General features: G+C 42.2%; 1 non-coding gene across 1 annotated transcript; it reads right to left on the reverse strand.

Moving 5' to 3' along the window:
- Positions 1-7,177: 7,177 nt before the first annotated feature.
- On the reverse strand, positions 7,178-7,315 carry LOC114812345. The gene has a single exon (XR_003760001.1). It is a non-coding gene; the product is annotated as a small nucleolar RNA SNORA7 (small nucleolar RNA).
- Positions 7,316-7,930: the final 615 nt, after the last annotated feature.

The following is a 7,930-nucleotide window of genomic DNA, read 5'->3' on the forward strand; positions in this document are numbered from 1 at the left end:
AAGTGGCAGATCTGGGATTGGAATTCAGGTCCATGCTCTTTCCACTAGCCCTAGCTTCTCAATCAATCAATCAATCAATAGTATTGAGCACTTACTAGGTGCAGAGCACAGTGTTAAGGACTTGGCAACACCATGGAAAACATTTTCTACATCCAGAGCTTGGAGATTAAGACCCTGGAGGCCCTCTTGTAGTGGGATGAGAGGACCCTTGGCATCAAAGTTCACTTCTTCCCTCATTCTCTATGCAAACTCCGTTTACTGACACTTCTGGGACTCTCTAATTCCCAAAAAGCATCTTTGGAGAAAGAAGGATAATGATGAATAGCGCTCCTTGGGGATACGGACCAGGTCCTCTTTCTCTATTGTGCTCTCCCAAGTTTGTAGTTCAGTACTCTGCACACAGTAAGCACTAAACAAATACCATTAATTGTTTGATTGACGGTGGGGGACATGCCCTGATAGATCAATGGAGCAATTTTAACCTTATTCCTTGATGTTTGCCCCAAACAAGGACAAAGTTAGTGAGGGGGAGAGGATGAAAACTTGTGAAGAAGAAAAAGTAAATTACTCAGACAGCCCTGTAAACACGAGCTGTTTTGAAACCAAATCAATTAATTCCTACCTTGCGGTGTGAAAAATCCAATTACAAATAAGCCTTCTCCTATTTTTGGGCACCTTCCAAGTTTATGCTTCCACTCTAGAGTTCCTCTGTGGTTCTCCAACATGCCTGGTGCCAGGAGTTCATTGGTACATTCTCACCTCCCTGGCCTTGAACCTTCCAGCCAAACAACTTGCTAACCAATATCCAAGTTCTTCTCTGGACCATCTCATTATGCTCTGATTTTATCCCTGATCTTAACCTCATTTCATTACTAATTTATATTTACTCTTCGGCAAAAGGAGGGGAAGAGTTTGCAGTGAGAAAATGCAAATGAGTTTATTTATATTTTTTCCATTAAGGCTCATCACTTGGAAAGGCTGGTGACACCTCTCGCTCCCTGAGTAGTGGGAGTGAGGGTGAAATCATGATATAAACTCTGTAAATGCCTTGAGCTTCATGGATGAAGAATATATTTCGAGTGAAAACAGGAATCACTTTCCAAATCTGTAATGAATGCCACTTTAAGGAGTTATCATTTTAACCAATTTTGTCAAATGAAATTATTGTTGTTATGTGACTCTGAGGGACCATCTGTTTTTCCTTCATATGTTCTAATCCAAACTTTTTCATTTTTCCCATGGGGGACCAGTTTCCTCCTCCTTTTTAGTTCTTTCTACTTTAACTCCCTCCTGCTTCTTAAGGATTCTTGCTGCCATTTCACAACTTCATCCTCATTTTTCCCTCAACATTGTGCATGTGTGACCCATGGGGAAAATAGATGCCAGCAAGTCATCTAAAGAATTACTGTAAGGTGAGCAAAAATGGGAAAAAACAAAGGCACAGTGAGGCAAAACCTTAGATGAAACATAACTATAAACCAATATGGCATGCAGCAGTTTGAAGTAGGATAGCTTTCTTATTCATTTGGTCGTTTATTCACTTGTATTTATTGAGCATTTACTATGTGCAGAGCACTGTACTAAGTGCTTAGGAGAGTACAATACAACAATAAACACATTCCCTGCCCACAATGAGCTTACAGTTTAGGGGGGGGAACTGTGGCTTTGAGAAGATGGTAACCACAAAAAGGAGAAATTTAAATGGCACCAAAAGATTGAAGGTTTCAAATGTGATAGGATGAAAAGGATACTTCACGTGCCCAAGAACTCTTCAGACTTAATGACCTCACTTGTATATTAGTTTCCTCATCTTTTTTTTTTTAATATTTGTTAAGCATTTAGAATGTGCCAGGCATTATCCTAAGAGTTGGGGTAGATACGAACTAATCAGTTAGAATACAGTCCGTGTCCCATGTGGGGCTCACAGTCTTAATCCCCATTTTTTACTGATGAGGGAACTGAGGCACAGAGAAGTTAAGCTACTCCCAGGCCCATACTCTTTCCACTAGGCCATGCTTCTTCTCTAAAATACTTCTCTTCATCTTTAAAATGGGGATCAGATAGATTGTGAGTCTTGAATGGGTCAGCGACAGGACTCATAGCCATGAAGCAGCATAGCCTAGTGGATAGAGCAGGGCCCTGGGAGTCAGAAGGACCAGGGTTCTAATCCTGGCTTTGGCATTTGTCTGCTGCGTGACCTCGGGCAAATCACTTCATTTCTCTGTGCCTCAGATACCTCAGTGGTAAAGTGTGGATTAAGACTATGAGTCCCATGTGGGACAGGGACTGTGTCCAACCCATTTTGCTAGTATCCAGCTCAGCCTTTGTACAGTGCCTGGCTATTAGTAAGCACTTAACAAATGTCATTATTATTATTACTATGTATCTACTCCAGCTCCTAGCACATAATAAGTACTTGATAAGTGTCATAATTCTTATTGTTGTTGTTATAGAGTGAGTCACTATCTCTCCTTCCCCTGATTACTCCCCTTTTAGATATATCTAGCTTCCTCTTTAGAGTATAAACTCCATGTGGGCAGGTAATGTTCTTTTTTTCTTGTTTTGTACTTCCAAATGCTTAGTACAATGCAATTATCCTGGTAGGCACTCAATGAGCATTAGTACACCTACTCCTACTGGTAATATTAACAATAAATGACATTTCTTAACTGCTCACTATGTGCAGAGCCCTGTGCTAAGAGCTTGGCAGAGGTACAGTACAAGAGAGTTAGTTGGTAGATATGCTCTCTGCCACAAGGAACTGACAATCTAGAGGAGGGACCTTACAGTCTACAATCTATACGACTACTACTACTATTTATTTTTTTTTTGGTATTTGTTATGCTCTTACTACATATCAAGCACTGTACTAAGCTCTGAGGTATATACAATCACTACTTCTATTACCATCCAGGAAAACACCCTATGTTCCTTTATTCACTGATCCCAAACAAAAAAGTACGTATCGTTTTTAATGTTTCTCCCCATTAACGATCTGGATTTATTTTAGGTATTCAATAGTATTTATTGAGCGCTTACTATGTGCAGAGCCCTGTACTAAGCGCTTGGAATGTACAAATCAGCAACAGATAGATACAGTCCCTGCCCTTTGATGAGCTTACAGTCTAATCAGGGGAGACAGATAGACAAGAACAATGAAAATAAATAGAATCAAGGGGAAGAACATCTCATTAAAGCAAAAGCAAATAAATAGAATCAGGGTGATGTACATCTCATTAACAAAATAAATAGAGTAATGAAGACATATACAGTTGAGTGGACGAGTACAGTGCTGAGGGGATGGGACAGGAAGGGGGAGGAGTAGAGGGAAAGGGGGGAGAAGAGGGTTTAGCTGCGGAGAGGTGAAGGGGGGTAGAGGGAGCAGAGGGAAAAGAGGAGCTTAGTCTGGGAAGGTCTCTTGGAGGAGGTGAGCTTTAAATAGGGTTTTGAAGAAGGGAAGAGAATTAGTTTGTCGGAGGTGAGAAGGGAGGTCATTCCAGGACCGCGGGAGGACGTGGCCAAAGGGTCGACGGCGGGATAGGCGAGAACGGGGGACGGTGAGGAGGTGGGCGGCAGAGGAGCGGAGCGTGTGGCGTGGGCAGTAGAAAGAGAGAAGAGAGGAGAGGTAGGAAGGGGCAAGGTGATGGAGAGCCTTGAAACCTAGAGTGAGAAGTTTTTGTTTTGTGTGGAGGTTGATAGGCAACCACTGGAGGTTTTTAAGAAGGGGAGTGACATGCCCAGAGCGTTTCTGCAGGAAGATGAGCCGGGCAGCGGAATGAAGAGTAGACTGGAGCAGGGAGAGAGAGGAGGAAGATGAACAGAGAGAAGGCTGACACAGTAATCTAGCCGGGATATTACGAGAGCCTGTAGCAGTAAGGTAGCCTTTTGGGTAAAGAGGAAAGGGCGAATCTTGGCGATATTATAAAGGTGAGACCGGCAGGTTTGGTAACGGATTGGATGTGTGGGGTGGTTCACCTAGTTATGAGAAAAGATTCAATTCAATTTCGGATCAGTGTGTACTAATCCTTAGTGACTCCACTGGGTTCCTACCAGAGACTGGTTTACATAAGGGTGAGGCACTAAAATTTCTGTTGCTTTAAATACATTACTGAAAGCCTGCACTTTATGTTTAGAAAAGGGGAATGTAGGAGTGGGCATGGAAGAATGGAATGGTGGATTTGGGGAAATTTTCCAATCTGAATAGTGGTTAAAAGAATCCTGGAAAGAGGGGAAAAGCACTATGAGCAGCATAGAAAGGAGCCAGTTCTAGTGGAAAAAAACACTTCCCTGGTAGTCAGAGGACTGGATATGCCACTTGTCTGCTGTGAGACCTTGGGCAAGTCATTTAACCTCTCTGTGTTTGTTTTCTTATCTGTAAAATGGGGATTCAATGCCTGTTCTCCCTCCTACTTAGATTGAGAGCCTCATGTGGGACAGGAATTGTGTTTGACCTGATTAACTTATATCTACCCCAGCACTTAACAAAAGTGATAATAATAATAATAATAGCAGTAGGTTACAAAATTGCTTGTTTTTTGAGAGACATCAACAGAGTTATTCAACATGGCCTTCAATTCCATATCACAATTTTCAGGCACTGTAAAATGCAACCTAGTGCTTACACACGCACACCACACACACAGATAAACAACAACAAAGAGCAGACAGCTTACAGACCACAGGCTCAGTGATCATGAAATATAGGTGCATCAATAATAGCTTCAACCAAGAAGGAAATGATCAATGCCAACCTTGGTATTACATAAAGAAGGATTTGAGTCGACGTATGGAAGGAAGTGGAAAGTCAACCCAGTCGTAGATAATGGATTAAAACCTAAAAAGGAAACTGCCTGTCAGGAAAGATTATAGTGGCTTGAACCATAAGATGAGAGTTTTACTGACGCTGAGGAGCAGAATTTGCTGAAATGTAATGAAATCCAATAGGAGAGAGGCTACAGGAATGTTCAAGGGAGACTGGAATTCTGGGTATTTAAATAGCCAATTGTGGTGGTTTATGTGACGAAAGACAGAAAAACCCCAGAAAAAGAGAGGTGGTAGTTGATGAAGAGAGATGAAAAGAGAGGAAAAAAGAGAGGGAGGAAGAGAGAAAGAGAGAGTCAGAGAACATACCCTAGCTACCCTTTGTAGTCGAGACATGCCTAGTATTGTACTTAGAAACCAGGAGGGGATTGCGTAATGTTTCTGCGGCTAATGATAATGATGATGATGATGGTGATGATGGTAATGATAAAGATGGCCCAGCTAACAGTGAGGTCCTACCTATGCTTAAAGACTTGGCTGAAAAGATCTTTGCATATTGACATCCCATTCCACACTGCTCACCCTTAGAGATCATCTCTGCCAAACTAATGGGTTTACCAGTTGCAGGACTGCCCCATTTCTCCCCCCAGTCCTCACCTGTTCACCTTGCAAAAGACAAAATGATACCCCCTTGATCCCAGCCCCAGTTTCATCTGAACAAAGGCAGGGGAATCACTGATAGTGTTCAAGAACACTGGGCATGGAGATCTACATGGGACAGAGACTGCATCCCACCTGATTAACTTGTGTATCTACCACAGCACTTAGCAGGGTTCTTGACACATAATAAGCACTTTACTACCACAGTTATTATTATCTCATCATGCCTGTTACATAAGGTGTGCAACCTAACAGGATCGTGTCATATTTGCCACTTTGGGGAAACATGCCAAGTTCATTAAAACTGAAAGTATTTCTCTGGAGGATCCATCACCTCTCCAGGTGATAGAGATATTGAGATCCCTTCCCAGGTCTGTGTGAACCAGACCACCAGGTCTAAGCTTCTTGTGGGCAGGGAATGTGTCCATTTATTGTTTTATTGTACGCTCCCAAGTACTTAGTATAGTGCTCTGCACAAAGTAAGTGCTCAGCAAATACAATCGAATGAATGAATGTCTAAACCACAGAACCTCATAGATGAAGAGCAGGTGGGGGGTTTAAAATAAAAATAATGGAAACCAAGGCATCTGGTGCCATAGTCTACTCTCCCAAGCACTTAATATACTGCTCTGCACATAGTAAGTGCTCCATAAATACAATTGAATGAATTAATGAGTATTTCTATTGGTCAGAGGACAGACCAGCTGATAACTGGACTACATATGTCAAACTGGATAACTCCTTACTCTAACTGTGGGGAGGGGTGGGCGGTGGTAGGGAGGAGGAAGACTGCTCCCACAGCTTTTTAATTGGACTCTCAGTCTCACTCATTCCAGATCTTGGGCCAGACCTGAGACTTTCCCATCAGGGCTGAAAAAAACCTCAAATGGTTATCTTCTGGCAAGTTAACTCCTCATCCCCATCCTTCACTCCCATATTATCACCATTCAACCCAGCAGGCAAAACAAAATGTTGGTCACTGAGTACTTAGTACAGTGCTCTCTGCACATTGTAAGCCCTTAATGAATACTATTACTGTATTTCAAACTTGAACAGCCAATAAGCACTTGAACGGGCAGTAGGCTTTTAAAATAGTTTTATTTCCTCCCACCACAAGCAATGAGCTATTGCTCCCCCAACATATTTCCTCCAGCTTCCTGAGGTCTTTTTGAAGGATTCTTTCTACCTACTCACCACCTGGGTCTATAATCTGGAGCTTCAGAAATTGCTGGCACTGTTATCAAGTATTGCTAAATTGCAGCAATTATTCCTACTTAGTCTCTGAGCTCTGTGTGGGACCTGATTATCTTGTATCTACCCCAGAACTTAGTGCTTGGCACATAGTAAGTGCTTAAGAAATGCCATTATGATTATAATTTAACGTGACATAAGAAAAGTACATTTTGCCAATGTACTCTGTAGGACAGGGAGAGTGTCTCATTTATCTACTTCACTGTTTAGTTCAGTGCTTGGCATATAATAAGCATTTAACAATTATTATCATTATTATTACTAACCAGGTTAAAAGTCCCTTCCATGCTGTGTTGTTTTGTCTTATCTTATGCCGTCGAGTCATTTCTGACTCATAGCGACATATGGACACATCTGTCCCAGAACGCTATGCTCTCCATTTGCAATCAGTCTGGTAGTGTATCCATATAATTTTCTTGGTAAAAATACTGACTTCCGTGAAGTAAACCCGAGTCTCCACCCTAGACTCTTCCATGCTGCTGCTGCCCAACACGGGTGAGTTTTGACTTGTAGTAGATTGCCTTCCACTCACTAGCCACTGGCCAAGCTAGCAATGGAATGGGTATGCCTCTGCTTCAGTCTCCCTCTTGTAGCCAAGACTGGTAGAGTACTGGAAACTCTCCAGGTGTGACCCTGAGAGGGGCCTCAATGCTGACCAAGAGAAAATGATGTTAATGTTATACCCTGAAAAGCCTCTATTTTAAGAAAAAATGAATCTCTTTGAAGAGTAAAGAGAGCAACAATTCACTCTGCTCTCTGAAACTGGTCCTCCATTGAAGAGGCTCAGGGTCAACTTGTTTGCATTACAGAATGGTGATGCTTTACCACCAAATTCATCCAAAGCTGCATTTCAACGTTTGCTTAAGAGAACGCAGTTCGGATTGGAACTGATACTGTCCCCGCTGGAATGACAGCACTAGGTGGGGCCAAATCAAGTGTTCCCTATCCAGATTCTCCCCTCAAATGAGTGAATTTTGGAGCAAATTCTCCTCCTCAACCTTTTTGTTTTTATGGTATTTGGCTAGCGCTTACTATTAGTCAAGCACCGTTCTAAGCACTGGGGTAGATACAAGTTAATCAGGCCAGATGTAGTCCCTGTCCCACATGGGGCTCACAATCTAAGTAGGAGGAAGAATAGACATTGAATCCCCATTTTGCATTTGAGGAAACTGAGACACAGATAAGTTAAGTGACTTACCCAGGGTCACTCATCAGGCAAGTGACCTTGTTTCCTTTGGTTTCTCTAATTCTACCCCTC

This window comes from Ornithorhynchus anatinus, chromosome 5, assembly GCF_004115215.2.
Source record: "Ornithorhynchus anatinus isolate Pmale09 chromosome 5, mOrnAna1.pri.v4, whole genome shotgun sequence".
NCBI classification, from domain to species: domain Eukaryota; kingdom Metazoa; phylum Chordata; class Mammalia; order Monotremata; family Ornithorhynchidae; genus Ornithorhynchus; species Ornithorhynchus anatinus.